The following is a 22,062-nucleotide window of genomic DNA, read 5'->3' on the forward strand; positions in this document are numbered from 1 at the left end:
AACCCCTTGTTAGGGGGTGCACCTAAGAATGAATAACTCAAGTGATCTGGCTGTCGGTTGAGCTCAAGTATGGGAGCTTCTTGAGTAAATGGTTCAAAACGCTCCTGAGAAATTTTCAGCTCTGCTAACCCAAGAGAATCGAATGGCATATCCAACTTCCTCTTCCACGGAGGTGCATTCAAAACCTAAATTTGCTCTACTTTAAAGCACTCCTCTTTAGCTGTGGGTAACATTATTTCCTTGAACACATTGAAAGTGACCTTCTGATCATGAACCTTCATCGTAAGCTCTCCTTTTTGCACATCGATCATAGTTCGGCCTGTAGCCAAGAATGGTCTTCCCAAGATAATGGGAATCTTCTTATCTTCCTCGAAATCAAGAATTATAAAGTCTGCAGGGAAGAAGAGTTTATCCACCTTGACCAAGACATCCCCCACTATACCTCGTGAATAAGCGATGGAACGGTCAGCTAGTTGTAATGACATGTATGTTGGTTTCAGCTCAGGCAGACCAAGCTTCTTGAAGATAGATAAGGGCATCAGATTGATGCTAGCTCCTAAATCACATAAACACTTGTCGAACGACAAGTTTTCGATGGTGCAAGGAATAGTGAAGCTTACAGGATCTTTAAGCTTCGGAGGCAACTTCTGTTGCAGCACAGCACTGCATTCCTCCGTTAGAGCAACGGTCTCTAAGTCATCGAGCTTCACTTTCTGAGAGAGAATACCTTTCATAAACCTCACATAGCTAGGCATCTGTTCAAGAGCTTCAGTGAAAGGTATGTTGATATGAAGTTTCTTGAACACCTCCAGAAACTTAGCAAATTGCTTATCCAGCTTTTTCTTCTGCAGCCTTTTAGGAAAAGGAGGTGAAGGATAAATATGTTTCTCCCATATATTACCCTCAGGAGGAGTGTGTTCCACAGTAGTCTTCCTTGGTTCCACCTCTACTTCCTTCTGCACATCTTCTTCAGCCACAACTGTATTTTCTGAATCTTGAGATTTTTCAGGCTCTTCGTCTTGCTGAATTTGGGGGCTTGCGACCTTTCCAGACCTTAAGGTGATGGCGTTCACATGTTCTTCAACTTCCCTCTTTCCTGGATTGGCTTCTGTATAACTAGGAAGCGTTCCTGGTGGTCGATTCAATAAGGCATTAGCAATTTGCCCTATTTGGTTCTCCAGATTCTGGATAGAAACAGCCTGACTTTGGCATATAAGAGCCTGGTTTTTGCACATAAGCCTCAACTCCTCCTCCAATTCAGATTTTTCATTCGAAGATAGACCTGCATCATTAGTTTGTTGTTGAAGTTGGAGTTGTTGTCTTGGTGTAAATTGTTGCTGAAAACCAGGAGGGTTAAATAGCTTATTTGCAAACTGCTGGAATGGCTGTTGCATCGCATTCTGATTGTTGCTCCAGCTGAAGTTAGGATGATTCCAGTTGTCAGGATAATAAGTGGCAGGAACTGGCTATTGCGATCTCTGAAAGTTGCTCACAAACTGAGCTGAGTCACTAGATATAGCGCATTGCTCTGTCGCATGCAGACCTGCACACAACTCACAAACACTGGTTATCTGCTTAACACCATAGTTAGCCAGAGAATCGATCTTCATAGACAACGCCTTTAGTTGAGCAGTGATAGCCGTAGCTGTATCCACCTCAAGAACTCCTGCTACCTTGCCTTGTGGGCATCTCTGGGTTGGATACTGATATTCATTAGCAGCCATCAGTTCAATTAGATCATAAGCTTCCTCATAGCTCTTTGCACATAATGCTCCGCCTGATGCTGCATCAAGCATGGGTCTGGACTGTGCTCCCAACCCATTGTAAAAACAAGTGATGATCATCCAATCAGGAATTCCATGATGAGGACACTTCCTAAGCATCTCCTTGTAGCGCTCCCAAGCTTCACTTAGCGATTCTCCCGTTTGCTGCGCAAATTGAGTAATAGCATTTCTGATTGCAGCTGTCTTCGCCATAGGGAAGAATTTAGTAAGGAATTTCTGAGCAAGATCCTCCCAAGTAGTAATTGAACCAGCTGGTAGAGAGTGTAACCGGCTCTTAGCCTTGTCCTTCAGAGAGAATGGGAACAGTCTCAGCTTCACAGCATCTTCAGAAACACCGTTGAACTTGAAGGTGTCGCAGATCTCAATGAAATCCCTAATGTGCATATTGGGATCTTCCGTTGAAGAACCCCCAAACTGGATTGAATTCTGCACCCATTGAATTATGCCAGGCTTGATCTCAAAGGTATTAGCTGTGATAGCTGGCCGGACAATGCTAGATTGAATGTCATTGATCTTGGGCTGAGAAAAGTCCATCAAGGCTTTCGTTCATGCTGCTGGATCTCCCATTGTAATGAGTACCTGAAACAGAAACAAATAAACCGTGAAAGTAAAAGAATCCGAGTCAGTGAACTTTAACGACCACTGATGACAAACACATAAACTAAAAATTAACACCGAGTCCCCGGCAGCGGCGCCAAAAACTTGTTAGGGCGAAAACACGCGCTAATATTCATGTAACACCCCCAGATCCGGGGTCGGGGATCCGGGTTGTCACGGTCTTTCTTTCCACAATATCACTTCACTTAATTAATAATAAATAACCTCATGCTGTGACCCCATACTAACACACACCACAACCCGTTATAGTCTCAGAGATGAAATTGAAATAAGTACAAGTCTTTGAATCCACAATTTAAAATTATTACAACCCAAAATGATTACTTGATAATTTACAGTTACTTGCCATTATCTGCCACAAGTTATAATTATACATAATTTGATTCTCAAAAGTAGAATGCCTGAACTACAATGGATCTACCTCTGCAGCTATAGCAGCTACAACATCATCGGGAAGACGCGGGACGCTTCCCACGCGCTTGCGCTGGGTCTGCTGGAGTCTGGCCATCTCTCCTAACTGTTGTTGTGTGATGAAGAAATAAAGCAAGAGTGAGCCTTACAGCTCGCAAGATAATATATAGTGATAACAATAATATAAGTATCTAAATGGATACTTACTAGAATCTTTATCGAGTGTAAGATAATTACTTACTAGATATAAGTAAAAACAAGGAATGAAGTTACCAATACTTCACCACACTTATATCATTTATAAAGCTACTTGAACTACCACCGTTCAAAGTATTATAAGTTTTAAGAAAAACATCCCATAGATGAGACCACAAGTTAAGACTTGAATAGATTCAATCTTTGAAATATTATTGAATGAAAAAGTTATGAGATACTTTATTTAGTCCCGATATATATATATATATATATCCACATATATATAGCTCTTTAAACATTTCCTGGAACCTCTGTCATGTAAAGTATGAACAGAGTTTGAAACATCCAATGAATTTTGGAAAGGAAAAGAATTTTGGCATAAACCAGATATCTTGCTGATCAGGCAAAGATACCAATAAGTAACCTTTTCTACTGTAGATGGATGAATTCCTCACCGGTCATCACCCTGGCCGCATTAGGACCTCGCGCTAGATCGTTACCCGGCCCCTCACGCGTTGATGGACTGCCACCCAGCCACTTACACAATAATAGACCGTACCCCGGCCTGTCGCTTATGCCGACTCAATCAAATGGACTTACTTCCCGAACATTGGGCAAGTAATCAAATTGTTTTCTCAAAACAGCAACCTCGTTGCGAATATAAAATACACCACAGAGCCGGATTCCCGAGGTTTTGAGCGAGCATTTAAATCCCCTTAAAAGGAAGATCTTAAATATAAAAAAAAGGTTTTGGGATCCACTCTGACTTTTAAAAATCATTTTGAAGACTCGAAAACACTTTAAAGAGTGTTTGGAGTAAAGCTGATTTAATGAAGTAAATCAGTCCCCAGAATATTTAGAAAATGACCGAATATTATTATTTAAATAATATTCCCATAAAGAATAGTCTTTATAAAAATAATTGAAGTAGAAGTATTAAAATTTATACTTGAAACGAGTATTAAATAACCAAAGATATACTTATATGAAAGTATTATCTTTATTTGAATAATCGAAAATAAGTTTGATTATTAACACCTTATTCTTTAATAAAATAAAGAATATATTTCAGCAAATAATCGGAGTCATAGATCCTCAAATGAATATTCAAATAATATTCATTAAATAATATAAACTGAGTCATAAGCCCTCGAATGAATATTTAAATAATATTCAATAATAATATAAAAGAGTCGTAAGCCCTCGAATAATATTCGAAATAATATTCAAATAAATAATTAAAGTTAAAGTTATCGAATAAACCTTATTCGATTAATAGTTTGGAAAACTATAACCATATATATATATATATAAATATATATATATATCCATATCCATATATACAAGATTACTCGGGATCCTCGACTCCCGGTTTTTAGAAAATATTTTCGCCTTTGGGTCCCTATACTAAGGGTATATGCAAGTTACCGCTATTCTCTAGCATAGGTATTATCAACTGAACCAACAGATATAAATTTCAAGAATATGAAACAGGCATGCATATATATACCATATCAGCATGCTCCAATATATCGCAAAAATTGCTAATTAACCAACATGCATCTATCACAAGATAATGCATATACATATATTCATCACAACAACAGTTATAACGGGTAGAAAACTTGCCTGAGCGACTGGGGGTTACGAATGGCTCGGGACGAGTCTGGTAACCTATAAGCAACAAGTAAGTTGGAATTAAACCAAAGTCACTTGTAAATCTATACTTTAACTAACTTAGACTCTAACGCTTGTTTTGCGCTCACTGATTCGCTTAAGTCACTCGGGTACCCTCGGCTCCACCATTTTTAATAATTTAACCTTTACGAGTTTTAAAGCGATTCCTTCGCGAGTGTCTTACCAACTGCCTAACACACTTACCATAAATGTTTCATACATTAATTAACCCTTTTTGGTCTTTAACCTATGTTTCAAAGTAAGGCGAGGGGAAAAGTTTCGTTCGCGAAACGCCGTTACTTGAAACGGTCGTTTCTCCTAAACCGTGCATCGGAATCGAACGAACTACATATCAAAACGAAGCTCGTAACATGAGCTATCTAAACATGGCAGTGGTCATAATCTAGCAGGGGGTTCTCGGGTCCTAATTTTATGCACAAAAACAGTCTACAGAAAATCGGACGTTACGACGGCTATGTTTACGCGATTTCCCAAATTTAAACCAATTCAATCAACCACAATTTCAACTCCAATTCACAACCCAATCAAACCTCCAATTAAACTACACCACAACAGCCCCAAATCAACTCAATATTACCAATTTATTCATCTACACCAAGTCAAAAATGTGACCAAGAACTTCAAATCTAACAAGCACCACTCCTAACTCCAAAATCAACAAAACCACTTACTAAACAAAGCTCTATCATGAGTACACACTCATTACACTAACCCATCATCTAACATTATGAAATCCAAACCAACAAAACTTAATACTAAGGGTTTGAGAAGTTATACCTTCCTTGGAGAGTGGAGAATCAAGAGAATGGCTTGGAATCACCCTTAAAGTCCTTATCCAAGCTTAATCTAAACAAAACTTCAAGAACACAAATTTTAGTTCTTGAAAACACTATTCACCATCTTCTTTCATGATTTATAGAAAAAGATTGGCTTGGAATTAGAAGCTTAAACTTATAGGAAGTATGTAACTATCCATGGGGAAGCTTAGATAATTACCTTGCTAAATAGTAAGTGGAGGAGCTTGGACTTTCATTTTTTTAAGAAACCACCCGAGAGCATGAAGAAGAAGAAGAGAGAATTTTGTGTTTTGGCTTGATTTGCTTTTGGTTGGTTGATTTTTGTTGTTTGTTTTAGTGAATTACCTAGTTGCCCTTGGTTTTGTGTGGTTAAAATGTCACCACATCTCCTTCCTTTCTTGTCATGCCTATGTCACCTTGCACATGTCATAATGCTCCCACTTGTCCACACCTTGTGGTTTGAAGATGTCACAATCTCTGGCTTCTTGTACAAGTTTGTCTCTTGGTCACTTATTTGTTTTACGGTTCGCTTATCTTTCGTTCTCGTTTATCGCTTGAGGGATCATACCCGGGATCTTATTACTTAGGTTCCCTTAACCTTTCTCAATATATTATATTCCTTTTATGATCCTCTCCTATAATCCTTTAATTTAAATCCTTTTTTATCCTGTTACCTTATACTCAATTCTCTCCGTATCTTGTGAATTTCCGGGAAAAATCAAAGTGTTCGGAATTGGATTCTGACGATCTTTACATACACTTATATACCACATAGAGTACTAATAATATCCCATAAGATCAATAACAGAACCCCTACATAGCGTGGCATGAAAAGTTTTCTCGTTCAGCAAAAACACTATTCATAAGGGTTTCAAAATTTCTCAAAAATTGGGGTTATTACAGTCTCCCCTCCTTAAAAGGATTCCGTCCCGGAATCAGATAGAAAACAATTGGGGATACTTTCTTAGCATTACACTTTCTAACTCTCGAGTCAATTTTCCCACATTGTGGTTCTACCACCAAACTCTGCCTAGTTTGATAATCCTTCTCCTAAGCACTTGTTCCTTTTCACTCTATAACCCTTCCTGGTTGCTCCATATAGGTTACGTCGGGTTGCATATCTATGCGCTCATATGCCTCTATTTATCTGGCATCTGAATTACACTTCCTTAACATTGATACGTGAAACACGTTACGACCTGCTACATGTTCGGGGTTAGGGCTAGCTCATATGCTAACTTCCCAAATGTCTTAATATATCCAAGGGTCCAACAAATTGTAGACTTAGCTTTCCTTTCTTTTCGAACCTCATCAATCCTTTCCAAGGGATACCTATAACATTACTAGGTCCCCTATTTCATACTCTTTATCCTTTTGTGTCAAATCAACATACTTATCATGACCATCTTGGGCTACTACCAGCCGTCCTCTGATTAGATCTATTATATCCTCGGTCCTTTGGACTACTGCGGGTCCGAGCATCTTGCGCTCTACAACTTCATCCTAACATAAGGGAGATCGACATTGTCTTCCCTCAAGGATCTCATAAGGCGACATCTCCATAATGACATATGATCTATTATCGTAAGATAACTTAATCCGCGTTAAATGATCATTCCAAATTCTTTCAAGTCTATTGCACAGACTCTCATTATAGCTTTTAGCATTAGAACTTTTGCTTCTCAATACCCATTCTTTTCCAGTTCGTAATCGCTATCACCTTTCGTTCCTTAATATTATACTGGTTATACTTTTGCTCGCTAGCGTTCTATAATCTTTTAATAACCACGTCAACCTTAGTATCACGAATGTGTTCCCATTCCGCATACTACCACCACTTTATTACTCCTTTTTCAGTTGTTTCTATTTTCCAAAGTTTGATCAATCAAATAGAAGTAAAGGAATTCGTTGAGAGATCACTATGATCATGAACACTTGTTATATCGCATAGTTAGTACAGAAGGTGGCCAGCCTTTAGTACTTGACAAGAAATTAAACAATAGCTGGTATCCTACTCGGCTTCTATCACACAGATAGATAGTCATTCAGCAATACCTCCCCTTTTGGAAGGGTTGTTCTTCTCAGCTTACATGAAATGAAAAGAAGAGAAAAGAACGAATTGAAGAGAATTGTATATTCATAAAAAAAATTTTATTGCCATAAAATATCTGGCTTGGAATCTACCTCTGAACTATAGAGGTTTGTCATAGAAGAACAAAACATATATGTATTTATATCAACATCAAGTATTATAGCATCGCATTTCACGTGCCTAAATATTTTCGCCATCCCGTCCATCATTCTATGGACCCATGCTCTTCCTCGAGCTTATACACAATTACCTTTGAAACTCCCTCGACATCGAAAATCGAATCTGGGATCTCATTCTAGACATCATCGTTACTTGAATTCTATGCTTGCACCGCAACCTTCCTCGTATAATAATACGACTCTCTATTGATAAGAAAGAATAAATATTCAATAGGTAGATACTCTACTTAATTAGTCTATCAATGATAACTTATACACTACCACTACCCGATTAGTGGTACTCAATCTCAACACCCATTCCAATACAACTCTCACGGTTGTAATCAGCTCATTACTCGCAGAATCATTGCTGCCTTACTATGGTCCACCACTGACCTACTGTAGTCATTCATTTTCCATGAAGTCTTAATATCTAACCATACGGAGTCCATACATGTCGTATCAAATCCTTCTAAGGAGGTAACATAATCACCATTCATGATTCATGGAGTACACTCCTGATTCTGACATACATACATGACATGAAGCAGATAAAAGTGCAGAAGAGTTTTAATCAAAGCAACGATAGCAGGTTAATACCATTCTTAATCATACGCCCTAAATAGAAGAATTAACTCAAGGGTTCATCTAGTCCTTTTTGAAACATGGTCCTGGATTATTCTCAAGATAGGACCTTCTAAGATAGATAGCCCGTTCATGGCGATTACGCGAATTAAACCTTTACCAACTACTATTACGGTCGGGTATTGCACAGTCATCAGAAGGAATGTCAATCTTCCAAACCATAATACAACCTTTACGGCTTCAACCATCATTACTGTATTCCTTTGGCACACGCGCCTATAATTATCCTCTTACCCTTAAAGTGTCGGCCACCTCTTTGGCCTTTCCTGATAGTAAAATTTCCTTACAGTCAATGTCATTTTAACCACCTCCAAATAAATTTTCTACCTTATTTCCGATCACTGCTTGAGTGAAGATGCTTTCCTTAAAATCTGATGAGTAAAAAAAAAATCACCATTTTTCCATAAGTTATTGCCTCAGTCTTTAGAGGTTAATCACTGTCTCGACTGACTCTCAATCATACTTAGAACATCTTTTATCTTAAGTCTTAATTGCCCTGAATAATTTCGACCTTTACTGGTTCGATCCATACTTTCTCGTGGTTTAACACGTGCCCCACTTGGCATCATTATAATTACGTCATATTTCCTTTATCCACATTTCTATTCTTGAAAATTTTGAATATTACCTTTTTCCTTATAAAACCTCTAAGGTTATCCTTCAATCGTTCCTCCTGTATTCCCTAGATACAGGGCATATCACAATACCATTTACTAATAGTAGAACCATTGTCTATATACTTCTGAAAAATTTCCCCACTGATCCTTAAAGGTTGTTGTTACCTTAATCCTTTCCAATTCATACTGTCAAAACTCATACTATCCCTATTAAGGGTGAAATGCCAACCTTTATGCATTCCCCTAGGATTCGTTTTAAGTTACCGATGTTCTATCCTTAATTCCACCTCTAAAAAGGTACAAGCATCCTTCCATGGATAAATAAAGTCATATATCCCTGATAAGGGTATCTTGTTCAATCATTTCCACCTCGATAGTCTATACCTAGCTTCATAATAGCATCCTTATTCAAATTGAGGTCAATCCATATGGCCTCCAAAAGATAACAACGGTTATCCGCTTGTCTTTCCTGATTTGGTAATGATAACATGGATGTTCTGGAAGATATTGGTCATGTTCAACGTGAACTTCTTCTTAATAATTCCTTATTTACTTTTGTTATTTATCTCAACAGTCATCTCAATGTTGGGATATCTTTCATATCTGGCGTCTCCCTTTCTGGGTATCATGCCACCGGTCTTACACTTTACCTTCTATTGCTATGAGTCTTTAGGGTTTCCTCTTACCCAACTCCCTTATCATTCCTCAAACTCTATTGCCTTTATATTCCTTTCCACTTCAGTTTCTTTTTATTTTCCTTTCTCTTATCATCATTTCACAAACCAATCACAATATAAGCATTGATTTCAAACATCCCGTCATTCTGGATTCGTGTCCTCAGAACGAATCTTGACAACTTTTACAACTTAGATTCATAATTTATCATACTTGTCTGCCTTTGTTCTGGCTCTAAAGCTTTTACACTATCTCCTTATCTTTGGGAATTACTTTCCCGAAAACAATTGACTGGACTTAAATCAGTTTATTATAATCTCTTACTCCGTGCCTTTCTTGGTCTTTCACCAGCGGGTGGTCTCTCTCTTAGGAGGGTAAGTGACAAAAACAGTCCTTTTGAGATTCGTCAATCATTTAGAGTCTCAAATGATTCATCTATTTCCTTTAGCCAGGCTCTTGCCTCGACTGGATCAGCTTGTTCCTTGGGACTCTGAGAGCTTAGCGACTTAAAGGTCATGAAAGAATTTCCCACCGCACTGTCTCCTCAGGGTGGTGGTTGGGGATAATAGTCTAAGTTCTCTTTAGACAGGTCCATGAATTGCCGTATAGGGGTACCATCTCGGGTCTCCTTTCCTTACTCGACTTTTGATTCCTCAGTCTAAATATTTCTTCCTACTCCCCATAATTGGGGTCATCTTTTAATTTAAATCCTCATTTTCCACTCCGATATGTCATGGGTTCCTTCTATCTTGATGGCGACCTCCCTGACTATCACGTTCAGGGTTTGCTCTAAATCTTATTCCTCAAACTATGGCTCTCATCTAAGTTCTCATCCTTACGCTCTTGAACTTTCGGAACCCAAATTCTATAGGAATACCTCATTATTCCCTTATCATCTTTCTCGGTATTAATCTCATATTTATTTGTTGGCTCTCTGCCTTCATTCATCACTTTTACTGGCACAATATGTTCTTTTCCAATAATTCGGGCTGTATTGCTATCTCAAACAGCTTTTCGGTACCGGCTCCGGTTACCTTCACTACTATTTCCATTTTCTCAAAATCTCTTATAAACTCTCCAAAAGACATTATCATCTTGAGTCTCTCCTTTTTACTAAGGGCATCAGCCACCATATTGGCTTTCCCCGAATGATAAAGAATCTCCCAATCATAATTCTTGATTAGCTCTAACCACCTCCTCTGGCGTATGTTGAGCTCTTTCTACGTAAGAATGTACTAGAGCACTTATGGCTTAGGTAATTCTCGCACTTCTCTCCATACAAGTAGTGCCTCCAATCTTTAGGGTAAAACTATTGCCACGAGCCTAAGCTCATGGGCGGGGATATCGAATTTCATATTACCTTAATTGTCTTGACGCAGACGCGATTATCTTGCTGTGCTAAGAAGCACCCTAATTCCTTATGCGAAGCGTCACTTACAAATCACAAAATCTCCTTTTTCCATCCGGCAACGCCAGCATAGGGGCCATCACCAACCTCTGCTTCAGTTCTTGAAAGCTGTTCTCGCATTTCTTTGTCCATTCGAACTTCTCAGTCTTACGAGTAAGCCGCGTTAAAGGGGCTACTATCTTTACAACTTGAACGAACCTCTGGTAGTGACCGGCCAATCCTACCTCTGGTAGTCGACCTAACCATGGTCATCAATTCATCAGTGGCCCTTTATCCAATCTTGTCAGGATCCTCCATGGGATCCTCCTCAACAACTATCCCTTCTAGGACAACATCCTCAACCGCTAAATCCTCAATATCAACATCATCCGGTCCTGCGTTAGGACGCTCTATCGGATCCACAATCCGATCTCCAATTAGTAATAAAACATCATCGCGCTGTTGCTCCTCAACCTCAGGGTTCGGAGTCCCGCTACCATATACGATAACGAACTACGCTCCTATCACGATATTTATAAGGGTTCCCATAAGGGTTTTAACTGTCAGTACTACGTTAGGTAGCCCGACTATGAACTTGGCAAGAGTTCTTATTATCTTAGTTAACTTATTATCTTAACGTCCCATCATCTCTGAGGTTTATAACGCTTAGCTCTGATACCATTTCTGTAACACCCCCAGATCCGGGGTCGGGGATCCGGGTTGTCACGGTCTTTCTTTCCACAATATCACTTCACTTAATTAATAATAAATAACCTCATGCTGTGACCCCATACTAACACACACCACAACCCGTTATAGTCTCAGAGATGAAATTGAAATAAGTACAAGTCTTTGAATCCACAATTTAAAATTATTACAACCCAAAATGATTACTTGATAATTTACAGTTAATTGCCATTATCTGCCACAAGTTATAATTATACATAATTTGATTCTCAAAAGTAGAATGCCTGAACTACAATGGATCTACCTCTGCAGCTATAGCAGCTACAACATCATCGGGAAGACGCGGGACGCTTCCCACGCGCTTGCGCTGGGTCTGCTGGAGTCTGGCCATCTCTCCTAACTGTTGTTGTGTGATGAAGAAATAAAGCAAGAGTGAGCCTTACAGTTCGCAAGATAATATATAGTGATAACAATAATATAAGTATCTAAATGGATACTTACTAGAATCTTTATCGAGTGTAAGATAATTACTTACTAGATATAAGTAAAAACAAGGAATGAAGTTACCAATACTTCACCACACTTATATCATTTATAAAGCTACTTGAACTACCACCGTTCAAAGTATTATAAGTTTTAAGAAAAACATCCCATAGATGAGACCACAAGTTAAGACTTGAATAGATTCAATCTTTGAAATATTATTGAATGAAAAAGTTATGAGATACTTTATTTAGTCCCGATATATATATATATATATATATATATATCCACATATATATATCTCTTTAAACATTTCCTGGAACCTCTGTCATGTAAAGTATGAACAGAGTTTGAAACATCCAATGAATTTTGGAAAGGAAAAGAATTTTGGCATAAACCAGATATCTTGCTGATCAGGCAAATATACCAATAAGTAACCTTTTCTACTGTAGATGGATGAATTCCTCACCGGTCATCACCCTGGCCGCATTAGGACCTCGCGCTAGACCGGTACCTGGCCCCTCACGCGTTGATGGACTGCCACCCAGCCACTTACACAATAATAGACCGTACCCCGGCCTGTCGCTTATGCCGACTCAATCAAATGGACTTACTTCCCGAACATTGGGCAAGTAATCAAATTGTTTTCTCAAAACAGCAACCTCGTTGCGAATATAAAATACACCACAGAGCCGGATTCCCCAGGTTTTGAGCGAGTATTTAAATCCCCTTAAAAGGAAGATCTTAAATATAAAAAAAAAGTTTTGGGATCCACTCTGACTTTTAAAAATCATTTTGAAGACTCGAAAACACTTTAAAGAGTGTTTGGAGTAAAGCTGATTTAATGAAGTAAATCAGTCCCCAGAATATTTAGAAAATGACCGAATATTATTATTTAAATAATATTCCCATAAAGAATAGTCTTTATAAAAATAATTGAAGTAGAAGTATTAAAATCTATACTTGAAACGAGTATTAAATAACCAAAGATATACTTATATGAAAGTATTATCTTTATTTGAATAATCGAAAATAAGTTTGATTATTAACACCTTATTCTTTAATAAAATAAAGAATATATTTCAGCAAATAATCGGAGTCATAGATCCTCAAATGAATATTCAAATAATATTCATTAAATAATATAAACTGAGTCATAAGCCCTCGAATGAATATTCAAATAATATTCAATAATAATATAAAAGAGTCGTAAGCCCTCGAATAATATTCGAAATAATATTCAAATAAATAATTAAAGTTAAAGTTATCGAATAAACCTTATTCGATTAATAGTTTGGAAAACTATAACCATATATATATATATATAAATATATATATATATATCCATATCCATATATACAAGATTACTCGGGATCCTCGACTCCCGGTTTTTAGAAAATATTTTCGCCTTTGGGTCCCTATACTAAGGGTATATGCAAGTTACCGCTATTCTCTAGCATATGTATTATCAACTGAACCAACAGATATAAATTTCAAGAATATGAAACAGGCATGCATATATATACCATATCAGCATGCTCCAATATATCGCAAAAATTGCTAATTAACCAACATGCATCTATCACAAGATAATGCATATACATATATTCATCACAACAACAGTTATAACGGGTAGAAAACTTGCCTGAGCGACTGGGGGTTACGAATGGCTCGGGACGAGTCTGGTAACCTATAAGCAACAAGTAAGTTGGAATTAAACCAAAGTCACTTGTAAATCTATACTTTAACTAACTTAGACTCTAACGCTTGTTTTGCGCTCACTGATTCGCTTAAGTCACTCGGGTACCCTCGGCTCCACCATTTTTAATAATTTAACCTTTACGAGTTTTAAAGCGATTCCTTCGCGAGTGTCTTACCAACTGCCTAACACACTTACCATAAATGTTTCATACATTAATTAACCCTTTTTGGTCTTTAACCTATGTTTCAAAGTAAGGCGAGGGGAAAAGTTTCGTTCGCGAAACGCCGTTACTTGAAACGGTCGTTTCTCCTAAACCATGCATCGGAATCGAACGAACTACATATCAAAACGAAGCTCGTAACATGAGCTATCTAAACATGGCAGTGGTCATAATCTAGCAGGGGGTTCTCGGGTCCTAATTTTATGCACAAAAACAGTCTACAGAAAATCGGACGTTACGACGGCTATGTTTACGCGATTTCCCAAATTTAAACCAATTCAATCAACCACAATTTCAACTCCAATTCACAACCCAATCAAACCTCCAATTAAACTACACCACAACAGCCCCAAATCAACTCAATATTACCAATTTATTCATCTACACCAAGTCAAAAATGTGACCAAGAACTTTAAATCTAACAAGCACCACTCCTAACTCCAAAATCAACAAAACCACTTACTAAACAAAGCTCTATCATGAGTACACACTCATTACACTAACCCATCATCTAACATTATGAAATCCAAACCAACAAAACTTAATACTAAGGGTTTGAGAAGTTATACCTTCCTTGGAGAGTGGAGAATCAAGAGAATGGCTTGGAATCACCCTTAAAGTCCTTATCCAAGCTTAATCTAAACAAAACTTCAAGAACACAAATTTTAGTTCTTGAAAACACTATTCACCATCTTCTTTCATGATTTATAGAAAAAGATTGGCTTGGAATTAGAAGCTTAAACTTATAGGAAGTATGTAACTATCCATGGGGAAGCTTAGATAATTACCTTGCTAAATAGTAAGTGGAGGAGCTTGGACTTTCATTTTTTTAAGAAACCACCCGAGAGCATGAAGAAGAAGAAGAGAGAATTTTGTGTTTTGGCTTGATTTGCTTTTGGTTGGTTGATTTTTGTTGTTTGTTTTAGTGAATTACCTAGTTGCCCTTGGTTTTGTGTGGTTAAAAAGTCACCACATCTCCTTCCTTTCTTGTCATGCCTATGTCACCTTGCACATGTCATAATGCTCCCACTTGTCCACACCTTGTGGTTTGATGATGTCACAATCCCTGGCTTCTTGTACAAGTTTGTCTCTTGGTCACTTATTTGTTTTACGGTTCGCTTATCTTTCGTTCTCGTTTATCGTTTGAGGGATCATACCCGGGATCTTATTACTTAGGTTCCCTTAACCTTTCTCAATATATTATATTCCTTTTATGACCCTCTCCTATAATCCTTTAATTTAAATCCTTTTTTATCCTGTTACCTTATACTCAATTCTCTCCGTATCTTGTGAATTTCCGGGAAAAATCAAAGTGTTCGGAATTGGATTCTGACGATCTTTACATACACTTATATACCACATAGAGTACTAATAATATCCCATAAGATCAATAACAGAACCCCTACATAGCGTGGCATGAAAAGTTTTCTCGTTCAGCAAAAACACTATTCATAAGGGTTTCAAAATTTCTCAAAAATTGGGGTTATTACAATTCACGCAAGTATACGCGTTCGCAAGTAGTATAAGATATAAATCAGATTCGTTCCCACAGAGACTGGTTTAGGTTAAGTTCAATTTATGCACCTATGCAACAATGTATGGTTATCGCTCAATGCTAAGACAAATAACAAATTGGGTTTTTATTAAACTAAGAGATTATACTAAATAACATTAACTAAGAGAATTGAGGTTGAATTACTATATATGACAAACATGGGATCCTAACTTCATTAAATACTTCATTCAATAGCCTTATTGTTCTTAACCTTAGCATATGATGGTGATGACACTAATCAGATAACACGAAACTGATAAACGCCAACTTTCGTTGCACGAGTACCATTCTACCAGACATCCACAAAAGAGATAGAAGCTGAATAGGCACTAATTATATTGAGACCCTATATGTCTATAGAATTTGAAAACATAACGGTTTAAGCACAAGTTATCTATCTTGATTACATAGGGCAAGTGAAACGGTTAGAGTTACCTACGAATCATGCATACACATACATGAACCTATACTAGCATGGCAAGTTCTAAACCTCTATATTCACTATCGCTTCAATAGAGATTAACACGCTATCTTATATGTTAGCTATGCACATAAGATGAATAAGCACAACCAATACTAGGATATCAATCAATCACCACACACCAAGATATCGAAACAATTAACTATTGAAATCCATAAGTAAATCCACTAGAACCCCATGACAACGATTAGCCCGTAATCGAACTCATCGTCACCATGGGTTCCAATGAAAGCATGGTATAAACAAGGTCTTAATAAGCTGAATAATAATTAAAGTACGAATAAACGAGATCTAGGTTCAATAAGAATGAAAACGAGCATCCAAAGTTACAACTAATTCAAAGAATCACAAGTTGAAAACAAGATCTTCTTTTTCGGAGTTGTTCTGTGCTTCTAGGTCTTCTCCTTGGTATCCCAATCTTCCCGGATGATGAAAACCCTTTTTTTTAAGTATATATACGCCCCTAGTGGACCTGGACCCTTAAAATCGTCAAATTCTACTTAAAAAAGGCTTTTTCAGCGAAATCAGCGACCAGCCGCGCCCTGAGCGGCCGCTCAGCTCTCTTGAGCGGGCGCTCAGCCCTCCTGAGCGGGCGCTCAGCCCTCTGAGCGGGCGCTCAGCCCTCTGAGCGGGCGCTCAGCTCTGCTGAGCGGGCGCTCAGCTACTGACTGGGAAAATATTCTGATGAATCTTGTTTTGACCATAACTTGAGTTCTAATCGTCAGAATTAGGCGATTCAACTGCCCACGCGAAGCTATTGAGATTCTCTACAACTTGACAATTGCCTTGGATTCCAATTCTGATCACTTTTCATCATATTTCCTTTAAAAGCTCTTTTCTTCATATAACTGATACATGAAATGCAATAACACAAAAACACATCAAAATACCAACAACTTGAGTCCAAAACACCAATTTAAGCTTGTAATAAAGCATTCCAAGTGGATATAAAATCCACTTATCATCATCTTTGGCTTTTCTCCTAAAACATGATTATTTGTCAATTATATCAACTATATAACTCTTGGATAGCTTGGTGGAACAACATTTGTTCATATTTATCTAATAAATCTCGCCAAACCCTATGCCTCTAAGTTCACAATCCTATCGTGGTAACTTAGTTAAGTCAAACCCAATATTTAAAAAAATATCAATATACTTCAACACATCTCCCACAATAGATAGGGGTACTTCGCTTTGGCGAACCCACTCCTTTTTTATCTAGGGGTTACTACATTTGGACTCATTGGAAGGCATCCGATCAACTTAATATTAACTTTAGGGTTTTGTTAATTATAAAACGATCATGATCCTATCGTAAAGAGATTCCCAATTTTTCCTTGAATAAAATACTTCAAATCAATATCCGCCAATTGTTTGATTTCCAGGTAGTGAGGGAGTCACAACAGTCTCGCTTAAAACCCACAACCTTATAAGTTCAAAGAACTCGCTTTTGACAAAATCGCCCCATATCAGAAATAAAGAAAATTTGTATTTTATTTCGTGTTTCATAAACACGAGAATCTCATAATCATTTTTTCATTTTAAAATCTTGAGTCGTTACAGATTTTATCTTGTTTAGAAAGCATGGCATAGGTGTTGTATCTAATACATACATCCTTAATCTAATTAAGCATGCATATTTATAAACTACTCAACACATACATTCATCATCTGCGCATATATATGTAAAGTGCAATAAATAAATGTGGTTGGTTATGGCTTCATCTTATGTGATCTTTATCAAACTAATGACAAAGATCTAGGTCAATCTAAGGTGGAAAATAAATACAGGCTAACTATTACATGTCTTCTTTCTTGTATTGCTTCCTTGGATGCCCTCTGTGTAGGATTACCCTTGATCCTTAAATCTTCATGTCTTCATGTACATTACAAGAATGAAATATGAAAACTAATTTAATGAACTTACAAGAAGAACTCGAGTTACATTCGAGATTTAATAATTACAAGATTAAACGACATGCAAGCTGTATTTGAAAAACCAAAACCATTAACCTAAGGTCATAAGACATAACCATCCATCATGCTCAATTAACACAAAATAACATGTTAAAACACATAATCTGATCTTAACATATCATACCCATCATGATCTAATCATAAAAACCAAATATTAAAAAAATCAGAAAATTCGAAATTAAATCTGATAATATTAAATCGCAGATTACAAGGCCTAAACAACGTCAAATGCCTTACAGATCAGTCGATGATAGATTTAGCTATCAATTACGTTCAGACGCTCGATTCCATATGAAATAGCGTATTTGTTCGCCAAAATCGGACACCAGACACAGATTTCAGCAAATCCGCTGCATCCGATTCAAAATCGTATCAAATACGATTCTTATAATAAGAACAAATATAAAACATGTATATATCAGTATATATATAGATTATATAATCATCATATGATTATACAACTCTCATGAATATCATATATTCAAAATATATATATATACATATATAAACATAACAACATGTAAAACATACAAAATCACATATATAACAGTCATGGAATATTTTATACATGTTATCATCATAAAACCAGTAAACACATAAATGAATTAAACACTTTTCGCAAGTAGCTATGATGTCATTGTTGGGTTTCGAGCACATAAACGCAACGGAAATAGTAATTAAAAATGTAAAAAATCAGAATTTCTGAAACCCACCGCAGGATCCATGCGAAAAACATATATTTAATTCGTAGATCAGATTGTTTACCTTAAGAAGCTTTACCAATTGGTTGACTAATGGAGATCCAAAGCTTGTTCAATCACCACGCATCCTGCTCTCGCGATCTACGCTCAATCGATATCCACACGAATGCTTGAACTCAAGGATTGAATGTGTACTAGCACAAACTCATTTCTTCTTGCTCTCTCCATCTTCTCCCTTGGTGGCTAGGGTTTTAGTAAAAGTCTTGCTTGCGAAATCGGCCACACAAGAGATATTATATAGAGAGTAGAAAAATGAATTATAACTCTTAACTAATTAGGAGTTATTATTAATTCAAAATTCCTATTTGTATTATAATTAAGTCTCACTTAATTATTTAACAAATAAATTTTATAATTAATATTATTAAAATCGAATATCAATATTTATCTAATTAATTAAGTCATACTTAATTAATATTATAAATAATTTAAATTACTTTAATATAATTTAAATCCAATTTAAATTAAATAATTCTTCAAGCATTCTTATTGTGTGACCCTATAAGTTATTATTACGTTGACAATGAATTTTAAATCTAATTTAAAATCGTAAACAATGAGTGGCACCTAGTAATACATCATTGCTACCCAAGTAATAATAATTGAATCAATCATCGATTAAACCTTTTGTGAATAATGTACAATGTAATATAATCCCTTTAACTAAATATTATAGATTAAACTAGAGGCATGTAATGTGTCATCCTCATCATAGTTTAATCCAAGTTTTCTTGATCAATGAGTAGACTATCATATCAAATCAACATTTGAGCGTGGCCACGCATTTCATAGTCTAGCTCACACAAGAGGCCAATAATATCACTCGTAAAATAGGAGGGTTAAATCCCATGTAGATCATTCATATTTCTCATACGATTCATAATATAGCCAATGTCCACTTTCATCATTACCCGGTCAAGGATAACTTTTAATGGAATCAATATATATTAATTCTCGTATAGAAATATAATGACTTCAGGTCTAAGGACCATTACATCATTATCACTGTGAGAATTACTTATGACACAATAGACATGTAGAATCTCACATCGGGTCTGTCCAGCACCATGTACATATACATATTCCTGCGTCTTTGACTTTAGTATCACTATACCTATGATCAATGAGATGGTATCATCAGTCAACAAACACACTAGTCTTAATTCATTATTATTGTCCCTTAATAATAATACTCGACTAGGGACCTTTAGGAATATTGATATTATTATCATAATCTTATTTCTAAGTCACGTACTTAGAGATATAGAATTGCATATCATATTCCAAGGACATTTATTAATCTAACATTTATATCGCAGTAAATTAAGAATAATTAAACTATAAAGGGAATAATCGATATAACATAAACACGAATAATCCTAATGTCTTAAACTAAAACATCATAGTGTTGCCTCTAGGGCACAAACACTAACAATAGGTATATAACACATCAATCAGATAGCACGTAGCATAACACGCAAGATATTCAATTAAAATAATTTTTTAAAGAAGATTCGGGGTCAAAATGATTTTACACGTATTTAATACGAATTTTCGAACATTTTTCAGAATTAAAATGGGCCTACGAATTATTTTATAATTAAATAATAGGGTTCGAACACCCGAATCTGACTTTAAAATAATTTTATAATAATTATCGAGCCTTGGAAATAATTTAAAATAAAATTTTAAAGCTCAAAAGTATTTTTCAGAAATTTTAAATTAAAAATAAATAATTAAAAATAAATAATTAAATCTAATTATTAAATCAATTAAAATTAATTAATAATTAAATTAATTAATTAATTAATTAATAATAAATTAATCAATCAATTAAAATAATTAAAAACTAATTAAAATTAATAAAATTATTATGATTTATTATTGAATAAATAAATAATTAAAACATTTCTCTAAATTTAAAATAATTAAATAAATGTTTTTCTGATTTTTAAAAAAATAAAAATATTATTTTTAAAATAAAACTAAATAGCAATCCAGTTTTTGTAGGTTTTTAAAATTCCAGGGACTAAAAAATGAATTTTGTAAAGACAGGAAGACCAATCTGCAATTTTACCGTCTTTTCCGGCGACAGTGGCGGCAATCGCGGCGGCGACACCTCCGGCCGGCTCGAACCTACCCAGAATACCACGAAAAACTGCAGATTAGTAGAATATGAGGCCAGGAACTTCATCGTTGTTCTGAAACTTGCAAACAATGTCTCAGTCTACCGGAAAATTGCCGATTCTGGCGAGCTTCGCAACTCCGGCGAGCTCGATTCGATAGTCCATTAACAAAACCCAATATATGAATAGAATCATCTTGAGACGATCTACATATTGGTATCTTCAATTTTAACCCAGAATCAACCAAATTAAAAACCCCAATTTCAATTTAGAACATTCAAACGATTTAAACCCTAATTTAATAACCCGAGAATCAAACATCAATTTGGACATGTTGTTGAACTCCAAATTAGTCATATAATATACCAAAATGACCAGAAAGAATATATCTACATGATTATGCCATGAAATCACATCAAAAACATCAAGAACAAAATTTCATAATTTAATCTCTAAGTAATTCGAATTAAAACAATTAAATAAGAAAAATACCTTGATTTCTGCACAAAAAATGGATGGTTGATTCCGAAAGAGTTTTTCGAGAGCTTAGTTTTGATATATTGCACGCCCGAATCGGAGTTCGATAACACCTTCGTTTGTGCGATTGATTTTCAAGAACACGGTGTTTTATTAGGGTTTTCACTGTGTTTTACTGGTTTGTATTGTCTGATTATGATTATACGAGTGAAATGAAATAAGAAAAGGGCTATTTATATTTACGGAATATTGGTACGTTCTGGATCGTGTTGGATCGATAAATACGTTTCTTAGCCGCTAAGTAACTTTAAATACGATCCTATCGGATAATATTTTGGATAAATATTATCCTGTTTTGGATAAGCACTATCCTGTTTTGGATAAACATTATCCTATTTTGGATAATTATCAAAACCGGGCTTTTATAAAATGATTTGTACGAAGATAATGTTATCGAAAAGTGTTAGCGTATCGAAAATATTGCATCAGGCCGCGCACGGGTCAAACCGTAAT

At 36.0% G+C, this 22,062-nt stretch overlaps 1 non-coding gene across 1 annotated transcript; it reads left to right on the forward strand.

Moving 5' to 3' along the window:
* Nucleotides 1-1,854: 1,854 nt before the first annotated feature.
* LOC141709982 (small nucleolar RNA R71) lies at nt 1,855-1,961 on the forward strand. Its single transcript, XR_012570528.1, has one exon. It is a non-coding gene; the product is annotated as a small nucleolar RNA R71 (small nucleolar RNA).
* Nucleotides 1,962-22,062: the final 20,101 nt, after the last annotated feature.

Source organism: Apium graveolens, chromosome 2 (assembly GCF_009905375.1).
Source record: "Apium graveolens cultivar Ventura chromosome 2, ASM990537v1, whole genome shotgun sequence".
NCBI lineage: Eukaryota > Viridiplantae > Streptophyta > Magnoliopsida > Apiales > Apiaceae > Apium > Apium graveolens.